Genomic DNA, 18191 nt, shown 5'->3' with positions numbered 1-18191 from the left:
CCGGAACGCGTAAATACGCTATTTCATTAATAAAAAAAAAGGAACTGTCCCGGCATTTGTGCGGATGGATCAAGGGAAACCGTGGTAAAAACTTAATCAGATCGGCATGAAAAATTTCACTATCGATTACAAAATAAAATTAGGTTCGATTAAAGTCCATAAATATAAAAACAGATGAAATAATATCGAGATAACTAAATTAAGCGACTAAATATATAATAATTCACAATTCAGAAGGCGTTAATGAAAATTATTTGTATTTGTTTACACGGTGAACAGGATACGGGAAATTGAGGTTTTTTTTTATAATTTAAAAATTATCGACACAGTAATATTGTTTATGTAGAATGAAATAATTTAATTGTTTTTTAAATAAACAACCGATGTTAAATTTTTTTTTGAAACGGTTCAGTAACGGAAGCATAATATAATGCGGGCGATTTACACATGGTTTGTCTTTTAACCAGTGATTTCTCAGAGACTACTAAAAATACAGTTCTCAAACCAATTTCTTTCGATTTTTCACTTCAGATTTCATAAAGAAAAGAAAACATAGCATTTACTCTTTTATTTAGATCTACAATCTGGCTTAATTTTACCAAACTGGCAAGAATTAAGGTAAAACTTTTATCAGACAAGAATCGCTAACCAAGAAAATGTAATTTTTAAAACTATTTGAATGTAAGCGTATGTAAATTTTTAATTGAAGAAACATATTTTCTTTTTGAGGGGTTCATGATTGCTTTTTTATCTTTTTTTATAATTTCAAGTAATCCTCATTACAGCTTTTTTGTAATAGATCTATATCTACACACACACATATGTATATATATATATATATATATATATATATAAAAATAATTTGATGAAGGGGAGAACGACTAGGAAACAAAATGTTTTACTAAGAAATTTGATTTTTTCCTCGATATAATTTCAATACTGCATAATTTTTATACTAAAAACGTCATTTGACAAAAGGGTTCAAATCTGACTCGAATTCTATTACTCGATATTTAAAAATATTTCGAGATTGTATTCTAAATATCAATGGCGTATTTGAAATAAAAATCAGTCAAGAGGAAATCTGGGGAGGTTATGCAACCGTGTACTAGTTTTGATTTTACTAAAAAAAAAAAAAAAAAAAAAACTACAAAAATATATAAATAAAATGTAATTTTTTATAGAAATAGAATAAAGTAAGTAGACTGTGAATTTTTTATTCTGTAGTCTTATTCAATTAGCCATTATTTCTAATTCTGATGCACGGCTTACACACACAACTTAATTTAAAATATTTATTATTTTATTTAAGTATATTTATTCGTTTACTTAATTCAATGATTCTAACTAAAGCGCGCGCGCATACCGTATTTAATTCGCATACCGTCATGTGTGACGGGACTAGCGACAACAGTCGGCATTAACTAATGTAATTTCACAAGTTGCACAGAACAAATTTCGCTTACACCGTCGGCAGATTGTTGCAGCTGTGAGGCTTACCGCACCGGCCAGTCCGAACTATTTTTTTACACTTTAAATATTATTCATTTATTTAATTTTACCGCTCACCTGTGACGTCACAATATACTCGTATAACAGTAGTTTAGAGCATTTTTTGGGGTGGAGGTGCGATTTCGCAAATATTTTTATTTTTAAGAAAAATACGACTTTAATTAGGTGAAATCTCGAGATACCGAGGGTGCCCTTGTCCTACAGCCTCGCCCCATCGAGTTTTTAAGTTGAAAATTTAACGTAATCTGACCGTGTTTGGTCAAAATCGGTCCGGTTGATCCGGTGATATAAGACGATTTAGAGGCTCACACCGAACTCGCACACTCGTACATACGAACATTAACATTCGGAAAATTTCCATCCGGTTTTTTGGGTTCCGTAGAGGCGAAAACCGCGTATGCCCAAATTGGACAGATTACGGATACTTTTTCCTTCTAGAGCTACAGCTGTACTATAGCGTTATTTAGACGGGAAAATAAAAGAACCGCTCCACATTTTTCTGGATGGATCAAGGGAAATCATGATAAATACATAACCGTGATAAATTCATGACAATGAGTGTCACAAAATATTTAATTAAATGAAAAAAAAAATTAAAATCAGTTAAAAATTGTATTAATACTAAAAAAAACACAACCACAGGCGATAAAGTACAATTAACAACTCGGCATCGAATTGAATTTACTATACATAACCTATCGGAAAAATGTTCCGTTGAATCGCTTAAAACTTTACTTTAAATTTACTATAGAGATATCCTTCGTAGGTTAGATCCACGTGTGGATGTCTGTTGCGTATGGAAAAATTATGCAAACCATAGAAATATGATTTTACTCTCAAATAAATATACATACACAGTTTTTATATAAGAACTGTTTGATTTCAAGTACGATTTAAACGGCATTATATTTAAGGTAGTATAGCTTACTTACTGTACATTAGTGTCTATCCTTAACGGGTAGATTTTGAAGTTTTTCTTGGTGTACTTCGATATATGTACCGTTCGCTGCCCTGCAAATGTCCAGACGGTAATCCGGCTCTTCCCACGTACTCGTCAGGATGTCGAGTGTAATGTATGCTACCGTCGCACTGCAACAACCCTCTCCTGTAGATAGCTGATGTCGGGGATTTTCTCCGAATAATGATTTTTATATGCCTCCCAAAAAGAAATCTAATGGCGTTTAGGTTCCTTGGTGGCCGTGCGATCAGCCCTCCTCTTCCATTCCGCTTGTTTTGAAACCGATGTATAATGCAGCACGGACACGGTTGCTGTAACACGGCGAAGCGCCATCTAGCCGATAGAAAATTATGTATTTGAGCTAAATTTCAACTTTTAGTGGTTAATGGGGGTCACATTAATTCGGCATTAAGCAGGCGATGAAAAAAACTACAAAAAATAAAATTATAAATAAATATTTATTTTCATTATTTTAGGTAAGAATAAGGATATCAAAGATTAAATTCCACGGAAAACTAAACGAACTGTTCCGGCATTTGCCCTACTGTATCAAGAGAAACCGTGGCAAAACCTTGATAAGAACAGCCTAACAATATTTACGTCTACGATACATTTCACATTACAGGCTTATAACACAGTAAAAAAAAAATTTATACATTACGATAATATTACAATTTTAATTATAATAAATCTTTATGATTTATAAATTTCTTCCACATCTGATGATATCCATCCTTTTTCCCTGCAAAAAGAAATAAAAATTATATAATAATAACAATCTACAATCTCTTATCAATAAAATGTATCGAAAGGTTTTCACCTGTTACACCAGTCTTCAGGAGAATATAGAAAAATGGAGTGAAAAAACACATTATATGTTACGGTTGTTCATTACAAGCACGAGTATATTCCTTCAATTCTAACGATCGATTATGAATACATTTTTGATAAAATATTAAAAAAGTCTTATATAATATAAGGAAAATTACAATGAATGTAATCGATATGTGGATTAACAGAATAAAAGTTCTTTGAACAATGAACTCAAACCTAGAAATTTACAATTATGTAATCTATTCTGATCGGTTCCAGATAAAAATCTAAACAGTATTTTGATCCTGTGTACTGATATTTGTCATATATATATATATATATATGTATGTATTTCTGGGTTTTGCAACAAAAAAAAAAACACATCAGTTATTTTCCAGTTATAAATAAATCAAAAAATTATTGTGCTTTAATGAGCAAATATCGTAAAGAAACAAATCGTTTTCAACTCTAGATGAGGGAGATTAAAATTTAATGAATCAATTTTTATTTTTTAACTAATTTTTCTTCTGCTACCTCTTTAGGCTACCTAATGATGGCATAGAGACCTGCAGTCTGGTCTTTGGAACTGTTGCTAATTGTAATCTTAGTTAGCAGTCAATTTACTGTTAAAGCTAAATATTTAAAACTTATATTTAGGTATAAAATAGATAATAGCGTAGATAGGGCTATTAGTCCCTTAGTAAAATGTACGTATACTACTCTCGCATCGATTTAAAATACCAAATTTGGCCTTATAATTGGAAAAATAAAATAAAGTTAAACAAAGTCAGGGACGGACTCCCCTTTTATGACTAGACTAATTTACTGTAACAACTCTTCTTTTAGCTGCGCGATTACAATTGCGGTCGATGTCTATACACAGTTATGGTCACAAGCAAGAATTTAGCCATCGAAAGTATCTACCTTCACAAAAAATAGACTTGTTGGCTGTAGTTGAATGAATCGACAGATTCTTGTACATTCAATCCACCATTATGGCGTAAGCCATAATGGTTCACCGTTAATGACAGATCATTTTTCCTCTTGGCTTTGAAGTTTCAAGATGTTACTTTAGCATCCAAGAAAGTTTATTTAAATGAGTTAATTAAATCTTGTATTCTGATGAGTAAATAATAATAATATATTATATACTTTATATACATCGCATCTCTTTTCAGTTAGATTCCAAAATGTGTGTTATAGTTATGATACCGAAGAAAGCAGGAGCAGATAAACGTGAAGAATACAGTAAAATTAGCTTAACTAGTCATGCATCAAAAATCTTAACTAGAATTCTGTGCATAAGAATTGAAAGGAGAGTGGAAGCAGTGTTAGCAGAAAACCAGTTTGGTTTCAGGAAAAGTCTAGGGACAAGGGAAGCAATTTTAGCATTCAGATTAACAGTAGAAGGAAGATTAAAGAAAAACAAACCTGCATACGTGGCATTTATAGACTTGGAAAACGCATTTGATAACGTAAACTGGAATAAAATGTTTGCATTTTAAAAAATTTAGGTTTCAATTACAGAGATAGAAGAAAAATTGCTAACATTTATAGGAACCAAACAACAACAGTAATAATTGAAGAACATAAGAAAGAAGCTGTAATAAAAAAGGGAGTTCGACAAGGATGTTCCCTATTCCTGTTACTTTTTAATCTTTACATAGAACTAGCAGTAAATAATATTAAAGAACAATTTAGATCCGGAGTAACAGTACAAGGTGAAAACATAAGATGCTACGATTTGTTGATGACATGGTAATTATGGCCGAGAGTAAAAAAGATTTAGAAGAAACAATGAACGATTTGGAAGAAGTTTTACACATGAACATAACAAGAGCAAAACAAAAGTAATGAAATGTAGTAGAAATATTGTAGACGGACCACTGAATATGGAAGAGAAAAGATTATGGACGTAGAAGAATTTTGTTATCTGGGAAGTAGAATTACTAAAGATGGGCAAAGCAGGAGCGATATAAAATGCCGAATAGCACAGATTTCGAATCCCCGTCAGCCATGGGATTTTTCACACATGCTGCAAAGCATTCATCTCATCCCCTGCGGATAAAAATTGCTTAACTGCGGACCCGGAGGGTAAAAAAAAAAAAAAATTCTGTCTACCTAGATTTAGTATAATGTTATCTCTTCAACATTTTAAAGGAAACTAAAGATTCATACATTAATAATTTTAACAATAATTAAGATCAGCTGGTTCATTAACAATTAAAAAGAAAATGAGATGTTTACATTTAAGCGAGAAGACAAAGAAAACAATTGAATCTGAACATACTGCTCGTCAAAAAAGAAGTTCTTTTTTCTTGTAATATCATATCAAATCAATATAAGGTAGATAAATGTTATATTAATACAAATTTCATTAATATAATTCAGTGATACAAGATAAACCAGGTATATTTATTTTACATTTTTTTATCAATATAATGTATAATAGTGATCACAAATCAATGATAATGTATACAAATAATAGTAATAAGAATAATCAATAATGCTCATAATATTAATAATAAATGTAAATATATATTCTTGGAAAATTGTACCTGTAATCGTATAGAGAGTAAGATTTCTATAAATATGTTATTCATGACACAAGAGATGTATCCAATGGTCTGAATAACCATGTGCCATTAGAAAGTGTAAATAATGAAGACATTGCACATTTAGTGACTTATCACATCTAACATATAATATCTATGTGTGTGTGTACTTATGTTGTATGTGTTGTCTGTGTATGTGCATGGGTGTAGTATATATGAACATGCAAATATAGTATAATAGTCCGTACAGTAGAGAGTTAGAAGAGCATATCAGTATGATATAATTATACAGAATATTACATTATATATCAATATATAACATTTATGATCGTAATATAAATCGCATTAATAAGTTACAATAATAAAGTATAATATCAATCAAAATTATTATTTTAACAATATTCTCAATTAGTAACATGTGAAGTATTTTTTTAAAATAAATAATTTTAAATTATCAGACACTGGCAGCAAACACAACTTATGCACAGGTCTTTGAAGCTGACCATTCGTAGTCTTTAAATCAACGACTCTAACTAATTGGTCAGGACCTCTTCTTTTTCCTGTTTAGCCTCCGGTAACTACCGTTTAGATAATACTTCAGAGGATGAAATGTAATGAGTGTAGTCTTGTAAATTCAGTACAAAAAGGATTGAATGTTTGATTTTAGATTTTCCAAATTTAAATAAGTCATACAAAATATTCTTGGCAGAACGGAAGTTGGAACAATTATCTGAAAATATTTAGGTAGGAATACCTCTTTGTGAAATAAATCTTTTGAGCGTTGCTATGAATGACTGTGTAGTCAGAGAATTGACGAGAAGGTACTACTATGAAAGAGAGTAACTGACCTAGTTGTTGCATTTGAGTTTTCATGTGAAAGCAAGAACAATTCAAACATTTATTAATGACTGATGCGTCAATTACTAGAATGTAAAAGATGTAAATGCTCAGCAGTAAATAAATAATTTAATTATATTTGCCTTTGAGTGTACAATAATAGGATGTTTAGTTTGATAATAAAATAAAGAGTGTTGTAATCTACCTCCCACTTGTAATAATCCTAAATCATCCAGAAACAGGTCAAGCGAAATGATTTTATTTTGGTTAGAAATAATTTGATGGTTCTTAAGTTTATTTAATTCATTACTTTTTTTTTTCCTGTTCAGCCTCTGGTAACTACAGTTTAGATAATTCTTCAGAGGATGAATGAGGATGATATGTATGAGTGTAAATGAAGTGTAGTCTTGTACATTCTCAGTTCGACCATTCCTGAGATGTGTGGTTAATTGAAACCCGACCACCAAAGAACACCGGTATCCACGATCTAGTATTCAAATCCGTGTAAAAATAACTGGCTTTACTAAGACTTGAACGCTGTAACTCTCGACTTTCCAAATCAGCTGATTTGGGAAGACACGTTAACCACTAGACCAACCCGATGGGTAGATATAAGAACCTATTTTAGTGTTAATGAAAGAGTCACCTAACAGGAGTTTATCGGATTTACATGGTAATTAAACGATAAATCTACCTTGATTGTTTCTAGTGGTATTAAGTTTGAAGTGTGTTTCACATGTAAGAAGATTCATTAACTGAAACATCAGAATCAGCTTCATAAATTTTCCAAACGTTTTCAAGTATAGTTCAATGATCTAAGGTATTATTGCTTGTAAAAAGGAATGTAACAGTATTCTTATGTTTAAAGTTAGATCTAGAATAGTAACTAACATTATATAGTTTATAAATCTTGCTAACCTTGGAAGTAGGATGTTTGCGATAAGATTTAAATGCATTGTTGTACTTAACATTTGCATTTCCAATACTGAATTCCATAATTTGGCAGTATTATAATCTAGCTTTGTTGTTAGAAATTGAATTACAATAAATTCAAATATGTTAACTGGAAGTTGTATTCCTTCAAGCGAGTTGACAAATGAAGAAATGTCATTAATGAATTTAGATAGAAGATCTAACGATTCTCTTTTCACAGAAATTAATTTTAAAATGCAATCTACATTAAAATATTCAATCATAAATTTATTATCAAGTTGTATTATCAATAAATCTAATGCGATTTTATAATTTTCATCAATTATTGGAAGATTTTTAATAATGGCTAAGGCTTCATCTCTAATTGTTGAATGTCAATAATGTAATTTTTGAATATTTGTTAAATCTTGTGGATTAAATCATTAAATATATTAAAAAAGTGAGACCATTCAAGAATTTCACCTTTGAACGATGGTAAATTATGGTAAGTTGCAATTGTAATTGTTTAATAGTTGTGCCTACAGAATGTTTTTGATTATTTACTCTATGCTGACTATTTATCTGCGAATAATCCAATTCTTGTAATACAGTCCTTAATTGATTTTCTTTAACATAATTTTGTTCTTTATCCATAATGATTACAATAACGAATATGGCCAAAAAACAAAGTAAAACTAAATTACACAAATATTATATAGATATTAATGTAAATTACGAATCCAGTTTCAATATAGTGAAGAAAGCACCAAAATAATATTTTTGTTCATTCATAATTTAATTATTATTGAAGATCGGCAATGGAAATTGAATTTTCCAAGCTGCAATTTATTTATATATATATATAAAACAATATTAGAACTTCACATATAGCAGATATTTCACATAATTATTTAATTATCTGGTCTTATCCATTTTTTTGGTCTGTCAGGCTGGATCATTTAATCGGAGCCCAATTTTATTTAGATCTTATTTTATCTTGTTAATTTATTCAAGATACAAGATATCCTATTATTCATGAGACTAAGCTAGAATATACTCTCACCGGTTATCTTCCTATTATTTAAACATAAAAATACTGTTCCGTCCCCTTTTACAAGCAACAATAACTTAGATCATTGAACTATATTTGAAAATTTTTGGAAACTTCATGCAACTGATTCTGATGTTTCAGTTAATGAAAGTTCTACATGTGAAACACACTTCTAATTTCATACCACTAGGAACAATCAAGGCAGATTTATTGTTTCACTACCACGTAAATCTGATAAAATCCAGCCCGGAGGACGAAAAATAATGTACAACAATTCCAGCCATGGAGTAATTTGTCGGTTGTGTAAACTGTATATATTAAGTAATTGTCAGATAACCAAGTATTGGTTATCTGACAATTACTTTATTTCAATTACAGTTAAGCACTTCCTTTATTTATTTTAAACTTACATTGAATTAATCATTACACTGTGTTTCAATAGTTTCATGCTTTTAATTAAGTTCACATTTTTAAATATATATTAAATATGCTGTCTAACTAGAACAGATATAGAATTTAGTAATGTTATCTGTTCAACATTTTAAAGGAAAGGTGAAAATTCAGACATTAATAGTTCTGAGCTGGTTCATTAACAAATAAGAAGAGAAGAAAATGACAGATGTTTACATTCAGCAAAATGGCAAAGAAAACAGATGAATCTGAACAATACTGAGCATTATTACCATCAAAGAAAGTAATTCTTATTAGTACTACCTACACTGCAGATGGTTTACAATTATCACAATCATAAGAAAGAATGCAACAAATTAATGAGCTCTTTCATTCAGGAAACTATGTATTACACACAGTTTCCAGTCTGTGTGGAATGTACAGTAATTAAGACTATACCAGACTCTTAACAGTTTTACAAAATTAAAAATAAAAGTTATCGTAATATTTTTTCCCCTAAAATGATCAACAATTTTGTAGAAAAAATTAAACTAGCAAGTTACAAATTAAAGATTTCAAGTATGTAAAATGAATTACTTGTAAAATGTGTACTATTTTTATGAGTAATTCCAGCATAAAAATTTCTTTATAGTTTGATAATGATTTTTTTTCTTTATAAATTGTTTTATGAATTAAAAAATTATAGTTTTTATGAATCAAAGAAAAAAATTAACAAAAAGTGCAAAAAGAGGTTTGATATTTGCTGCAACAGTAAAGGTGGATTTGTTCGTTTTTTAGTAGTATCTTTGTAAATAAAAAAATGGAAATAAATTAAAATATATAAAAAATAATAGTTTCTGTATTCTATTGTACAGTTTAATTAAAAAGTTGTAATGGCATGAACCTGACATTATTTTTGAATAAATTATTTTTCTAGGTTAGATGCACAATATTATTTTATAAACTAAAAATATGGCTCCGTAATTGAAATCAGTAAAACTACAAATTAATTTAATTTATCATCCCATCGATGGCACAGGTGAACTTGTCTGTTATCAAAGATCCGAGAATCGATTCTCGGCTTCGGTCCAGAAAGTGTGTAACCTGAATGATTACTTGGGACTAGATTTTAAATTATCTAAAATAATTGTTTTTAACACATCAACCATATTTTGCTTACCCCACGAATACAGTACGTTTAGAGATTGTACAATAATTTTATTTCCTTGGTTAATTATGTACTGCCCATTTAACCTAAAATTTACAACCATGCATGTAACTTGTTTCATATCTGTTTGGGATACCATTTCGCCGGTATTATAAATAGAAAACAATGTTAGAAATGTTTGGATATGATATTAAGAAATAGTTATGTATTTTGTAAAAATAGGACAGTGCACATTGTATTCTAAAATGCATTACGTAAGTATGGATACACCAGGAAAAGCAATAATTTTAAATTCTATTAAAATAATAATATAAAAAAACTTACCTCAATCAATGAGGGTCGCTATATAAAATGAACAATGCATAAGAAATAGTAATAGTTAATAATATATCAAGTGTGATCACAGACGCAAAGATCCAAATTGAACAGCGTATCGCAGGCCATCAATAGCCATTTTACAATCAACCCGAGTCTGACCGCTGGGTTTTATATTCTGCCTACGTAATTCACTGTCGTTCCCCACCCTGCAACTTCTGTCGCGTTAAGAGAAACAAATCTCTTTAACCGCCAGAGCAAAATAAATTATGAAAATTTATTTCCTGCATCGCACTGTTTCACCTCTGATAATAACAACCGACCGTTCTCAAAGTTCTCTTATATTTGTCATCGCTTTTAAGTCGATATACAAATATCATTAATAGTACAACCAACCGTATTGTCCATTGGAGAATTTAACACGATTTTAAATATTTTAGGAAATTTTTTTTTTATATATATATATATATATATATAGATAATTCATTTATACACACATGCATGCACACACACACACACACACACACACACACATACAGTGGATCCTTGAATCTCTCTTTCAAGTTCTCTAACTACTCTCTAATTTGGTACGTTCAGCCTCATACCAGGAATCAAAGTTCTTCTTTAAAAACACATAAATATTCATACTAAGAAGAAAAGTTATATTTGTAACTTTTGTGAAAAGACATATTATTCTAAAAAGAGTTTAAAGACACATATTAATAATATTCACACAAAAGACAAAAATTATGTTTGTACCTTTTGTCAGAAGACTTTTAATCGAAGTTATACTTTAAAATTACATTTAAATACTCATACCAAGGAAAAAAAAATTAATTTGTAACTTTTGTTAAAATCATTTAATTATAAAAAGAGTTCAATGATACATATTAATATTCGTGCAAAAGAGAGAAAATTATGTTTCCAACTTCTGTCAAAAGACTTTTAATCAAAGTTCTTCTTTAAAAATAATTTAAATACTCATACTAAGAAGAAAAGTTATATTTGTAACTTTTATCAAAAGACATATTCTAAAAACAGTTTAAAGACTTTTGAAAATAAACAAAAATTAACAAAAATTTTGAAATAGACGTCTGAAATCATATTAGTCCTATTACATTCCCAAATATATGCTCTGTTCACAATTGAAAAGGAGCTGCAAACCTAAATAATAGAGTGCAGAGACTTTGATGCCATGTCACTCGCCGTTCTCTGAATTGATACTTGAAAATTTACAGAGAAATTTTTGTAAGTATATACTGTCTAAATATGTATTTTAAAATGTTTTTTTTTTTTTACTCTACAAGTTACAATTTCCCTAATAAAATTAAGAATTAAAATAAAATTGTTACATTTCTTAAAGAAATTTTTTGTTGTATATTAAGAGATTTATATTAAAGAATTTTTTTTTTTGACTGATGAATAATTCATTTAATTCTCTTATGATAGATTATTTTTAATATTTATAATTGTTTTTCGCAGGAAATATATAATCCTGTTTTTTCACAATTACTTTTAACACTTCTATTTGAATTTTTGCTGGATTATCCTTTTTGTAACCTAAACTTATTGTATAGGGACAAGGGAAGCAATTTTAGGCCTCAGATTAATAGTAGAAGGAAGATTAAAGAAAAACAAACCGACATACTTGGCGTTTATAGACCTAGAAAAGGCATTTGATAACGTAGACTGGAATAAAATGTTCAGCATTTTAAAAAAATTAGGGTTCAAATACAGAGATAGAAGAACAATTGCTAACATGTACAGGAACCAAACAGCAACAGTAACAATTGAAGAACATACGAAAGAAGCCGTAATAAGAAAGGGAGTCCGACAAGGATGTTCCCTATCTCCGTTACTTTTTAATCTTTACATGAACTAGCAGTTAATGATGTTAAAGAACAATTTAGATTCGGAGTAACAGTACAAGGTGAAAAGATAAAGATACTACGATTTGCTGATGATATAGTAATTCTAGCAGAGAGTTAAAAGTATTTAGAAGAAACAATGAACGGCATAGATGAAGTCCTACGCAAGAACTATCGCGTGAAAATAAACAAAACAAAAGTAATGAAATGTAGAAGAAATAACAAAGATGGACCGCTGAATGTAAAAATAGGAGGAGAAAAGATTACGGAGGTAGAAGAATTTTGTTATTTGGGAAGTAGAATTACTAAAGATGGACGAAGCAGGAGCGATATAAAATGCTGAATAGCACAAGCTAAACGAGCCTTCAGTAAGAAATATAATTTGTTTACATCAAAAATTAATTTAAATGCCAGGAAAAGATTTTTGAAAGTGTATGTTTGGAGTGTCGCTTTATATGGAAGTGAAACATGGACGATCGGAGTATCTGAGAAGAAAAGATTAGAAGCTTTTGAAATGCGGTGCTATAGGAGAATGTTAAAATTCAGACGGGTGGATAAAGTGACAAATGAAGAGGTATTGCGGCAAATAGATGAAGAAAGAAGCATTTGGAAAAATATAGTTAAAAGAAGAGACAGACTTATAGGCCACATACTAAGGCATCCTGGAATAGTCGCTTTAATGTTGGAAGGACAGGTAGAAGGAAAAAATTGTGTAGGCAGGCCACGTTTGGAATATGTAAAACAAATTGTTACGGATGTAGGATGTAGAGGGTATACTGAAATGAAACGACTAGATAGGGAATCTTGGAGAGCTGCATCAAACCAGTCAAATGACTGAAGACAAAAAAAAAAACTTATTGTTTCTACCACATTGAGTTTCAGTGTTTTCCTCCATTCTTTTATGACTATCTAGGAAACAATTAAAAGTGATCAGAGTCAACGTAATCCGAGAATACCAAGAATGATGTATACATCCAAGAATACCTAGAAATAAAATCATTCATCAAAAGTAAAATTGTAAAAGCACATTAAGAAATTACTATTTCAACAACTGTTCAAAATGTCCTCCTTCATTGTTAACAGTACTCTGCTCATTTTAAAATTCCTTTGGTGGCTCTTTCACCGAATCTGGATTATTTCGTAGAATTTCAAATGCATTGAAAATTCTTGCCATCAATTCTTTTTGTAGTTATCTTTTCAGCATATACTATCGATTTCGTATGTCCACACGTATAATAGGCCATTGGAGTCAGATCAGGTAATCTAGGACCAATTAATTGGTCCTTCTCGCCTGATCCAGATGCTCCTAAATGTTACGTTCAAATAATTTCTAACTACTTCACAAAAATGTATAACAAACCCATAGTGTTGAAAAATAATTTCTTGCCTTGTTATTAGTGGAATGTCTTCTTAAAACTAGGGCAGGTTATTTTCTAAAAGAAAATACTAGTTTCCTGTAAGGCTACCATCAAAAATAAATGGTGCAATCATATGCTTATCAATAATGCCACACCAAACATTAACAGAAAACCTGTGTTGAAAACTGTATCTACTAGCACGTGGATTTTCAAAATTCCATTGATGTTTATTTTGAGAGTTATTAACTCCATCTCTTATAAATGTTACCTCATCAGGGAATAAAATAGAACATACTTAATGACAGTTTTCTTGAAGCCAATGACAATACTTTAGATGCAATGCAAAGTCGCCAAGCAGTAAATTTTGAACCTCCTGATAGTGGTACAGGTAAGAGATTTTCTTTAAGTATTCGCCATACTGTGCTATGTGGCAAACCAATGCAATTTGAAATTTGTCTAGTATTAAGTCCCGGGCTACATTGAACTTGCTATATCACGTTCTCCTTGTAAGCGACACGACATTGTTCTTGTCTTTCAACAGAATAAGAATGTGTAGGTAAAGAACCAGTTCTGCGTAAACAATGGAAAGCTGAAATTAAGGTTTTGATTTGGAACCCTTATATTAGGAAATCTTTTTTGATATTGCATTTTTGCAGCCAAGGAGTTACCATTGCAATAACCATAAATAAAAATTGTTAGCATATTCCTCATTTGAAAACTGAAATGAAATTTTGAGATCGCGGAACACAAAACACTCACCTTCACACACACTGCACAATTGTATACAACTTTTAAAAATGTACAAAACTACTCACATTCTGTAGACAAATTATGATTGTTTATCAGCTGTTAAAACCAGCTTATGAAATTAAAAATAACAAATTTACCTTCACAAAAAATCTACTTGGTTGGCTATAGTTGAATGAGTCGACTGATTCCCATACAAAATCCATCACAAAATCATATTTTTATAAAATAAAAAAATTATGTAATTAAACATACATATATATATATTTATACAAAATAAATTACAATTCAAAAATTATTTGATTACATATTTTTATATATATCTTTGAGATAAAAAAACCCAGGGTTGTTTTTTAATTTTTTTATTAGTATTGTTTAGAAATCTACAGTTAGTTATATTGTTAAATTTATAATTGTATTTTTAATTTAAAAAAAATGTTAATTGTATTTTAAATAAATTGTTAAAAAGGATATTTTTAAATGTTAGGTAATCTATTAAAAATAGCAAAGAAAACACAATAAAGTCCCTCCTCTTAAGCCAAAATATCATTGAGTTACAAGATTAAATATATTTATTATGTTTGTTCAACCCTTTATAGGTCCTTCGTACCTATTTGTACCACCAGACATTAGAGGTCATATTGTATACAAAATTATTTATAAATTAATTATTATTGTTAATTTAGATTGTATAAACGTCCTTTGGTACAGTCACATACCAGATTTTAATTTTCCCGCTTCTATGGTTACAGATCGCTGTTGACTTAAAAGCGGTTTGCGACTACAGCACCAGCGGTTTGTTGGAGGGAGAATTACGTCCGTTTTGTGGGACAGTTTTATTTTTGATTTTACGTCTACAATATCTTCTATTTTAACAAAGTAAGTTACTAGATGATAAGAAAAATAATATATTTTAATTATTGTGTATTACTTTTTAAGGATTCAAGACATTATTTTAATTACGGATGAATAAATATAGCATCATCAGATAACCTATAAATAAGGTATTGCTTACATGCGTTTGAAATGCAATTTACAGAAAGTACTAACAATTTGAGTGTTGTAAATTAGTTCCAAAGAATCCTTGAATATTCTAGTTTGAAGTGATATAAGCAAATATATGGAGTTTTTTGTTGAGAAGATGTTATAAAACTTAAATCATGAATCTGTACAAAACTTAGATTATGTTACTTCTTTTATGACTGTCAATAAAATCAGTGCTTCTGCGTTTTGCGATTACTGAAAGAATTTGTAGAAACTTAATAAAGTGGAACCTATATTGTAATATTCTTTTTTAATTTGATCTGATTCAGGTTTAAAAATTTATCATATTAAATTATATCCATAAATTAAATCATTACATGATGCTTATAGGCCTTCAAAAAATTATACCTCTATTTTGTTCTTATTGTAAGTGAAATGTTACTAGCAACTGTTTATGTTAATAAAAAGCTATTTTATTTTATTTTAATATACAAAAATTCAAAATGTAATTTTGTAAAATATGAAATCAAAAATATACTACTTATTTCTTAATGAATGATGAAGTTTAAGGAGAGAAGCTTCTTGTAACAATACATGCCAATGAAGCTGATAAAAAGGAGGTTCAAGATGTGGGTTATAGCCTCTGGCACAACCAGTATTAACTATTATGTTATTTCATAATAATATACTGTACTTTCAAAAATTTGAATGTATTAAGAATTGAAATTATCTACGTCCCGATTTGTTTGAATTTGTAATGTTCAATTATATATAATTTTTTGTTTTTAATTAAATGTGAATGTATTCTTTTTTTGAAAGTATTATTTTTGATTATTATTATGTATTATTATTATGTAATTATTATTAATTATTATTATTATTATTATTATTAATATTATTTTTATGTATTATTTTTTAAATTTATCCATTAGGTTGAATGGATTACATTTATTACCAAATTACAGTTGATTGCAAACATATTTGAGGTGATGGGTTACTGCCTCTTTGACAATTTCTTTTCAAATATTGAAATGATTAAACAATTATTACAAAAAATATATTTATCTGCGCTACAATTAGACAGACTAGAAAACTATTCCCTAAAAATCTTGTAAAAGTTGATAGAAAAATGAAAATGGGTGGGATGTACTTTGCTATGTGGGGACATTGTGGTTTCAAAATGGAAAGATGGAGGAACAAAATTTGTATGTGTTTTTTGCACAATGCCTATGAGAAAAATCAAGTGTTATGTATAAACAAACAGGGAGTACGAGTCAACAGATATGTGGCTGACATTGATCAGTTTGTTCAGCTTCACTCCGCGTTTAATATAGGTTGGGTTGTAAATCTCATTGATGATGGATGAATCATTTATTTTAAAATCAGTTATTTTACTACTTTAATTTATCATAGCCCACCGAGCTGGTCTAGTGGTTAACTTGTTATTGCAAATCAGCTGATTTCAAAGTCGAGAATTCTAAGATTCAAATCCTAGTAACTTTTATATGGATTTGAATACTAGATTGTGGATACCAGTGTTTGGTGGTTAGGTCTCAATTAACCATACATCTTAGGAATGGTTGATGTGAGACTGTACCAGACTACAATACTTCATTTACATTCATACATGTCATCCTCATTCATCCTCTAAAGTAATACCTCAAAGTGGTTCCGAAAGCTAAACAGAAAAAGTGAGTGCCTATCTTTAATGTGATGTAAAATAAAACTGCAAGTGAAGATTTATAATGCTTACATGATTAATATAATGTGTCTGTAGTGAATGCAGAAGTTCTTTTATTGTTAAAAATAAGGTAACAGCAACAACATCTTAAAACTATTTAAACTCAAATGCAGCATTCCATGAAATGTTTTACCATTTATGGAGTCAAAAATTAAAACTTTCTTTTACAAAAAAAAAACTTTTCAATTATTTTATAAAAGAAATTAGATCATGAGGTTTTACATTGTTTTCCTATAATCTAATTAAATTTAAAATTATACTCACTTATGCCATCTAGATGTTGACTGTCTTCTTCTTAATCTGATCATTATTTGAACTCTTTTCAAATTGGCCTTTTCATCTTATATTTTGTTATACATTCATCATCACATGTTCAATTTTCTAAGCATCACTTTAGTGTGTTGTTCCAGCATTAGTTAGTTAAAATATCACAATTTTCTGTACCTAAAACACACTTGAAATACTCTGGAGAAAAATTAGTATAAAAATAGTAAAATAAATTAATACAAATTAACAAGTTATTAATATTTAAATTCTTTTGGAATCCATTTTTCCTTTTTTATTCTTTATCAGACTATTTTTTTCACCATCGATTAGTTAAAATATTACAATCATCTATTCCTGAAACAAACTTAAATTTTCTGAAACAAAATTAGTAAAAATATCAAGACGATTAATAGAAATACAGTTTGATGTACTTGAAATATATATATACATAATAAATAAAACAGTACTTAGGGAAAATTCCCTTCAGGTTAACATGGCTTAACAGCATGCACTTAATCTAATCTTAAATAAATATAACAAAGCATTTTTAAAATGATATCTCACTTCATAATTGGTCCTACTGTGGATGGGGTATGGAACGCGAACGCGACTTAACATAATTAATTCTAACTTAAAATACACTAAACTGTAAAAAAAATACAACATATATAACATAATTAAAAAACAATTATAACCTACTGAGGGGTCTACTGGG

At 29.3% G+C, this 18191-nt stretch overlaps 1 protein-coding gene and 1 long non-coding RNA gene across 4 annotated transcripts in view; one reads left to right on the top strand and one right to left on the bottom strand.

The window, feature by feature from the left end:
* The window catches only part of LOC142319791 (uncharacterized), a 43290-nt gene extending 32548 nt beyond the window's left edge, over positions 1 to 10742 (bottom strand). The window contains exons 1-2 of the long non-coding RNA XR_012755280.1: positions 10521 to 10742; positions 2445 to 3212 (exon numbers count right to left, since the gene is read on the bottom strand). This is a non-coding gene — a long non-coding RNA (uncharacterized LOC142319791). The remainder of the gene's footprint in view (positions 1 to 2444; positions 3213 to 10520) is intronic.
* LOC142319790 (uncharacterized) overlaps positions 1 to 18191 on the top strand; it is a 96591-nt gene that overhangs the window by 8101 nt on the left and 70299 nt on the right. For all 3 annotated transcript variants that reach the window (XM_075357477.1, XM_075357476.1, XM_075357475.1), the window contains one exon: positions 15237 to 15363. The gene's annotated coding sequence lies outside the window, so the exon portion shown is untranslated. The remainder of the gene's footprint in view (positions 1 to 15236; positions 15364 to 18191) is intronic.

This window comes from Lycorma delicatula, chromosome 2 (assembly GCF_047948215.1).
Source record: "Lycorma delicatula isolate Av1 chromosome 2, ASM4794821v1, whole genome shotgun sequence".
In the NCBI taxonomy this organism is placed as follows: domain Eukaryota; kingdom Metazoa; phylum Arthropoda; class Insecta; order Hemiptera; family Fulgoridae; genus Lycorma; species Lycorma delicatula.
This window is presented reverse-complemented; position numbering and strand designations above follow the sequence as displayed.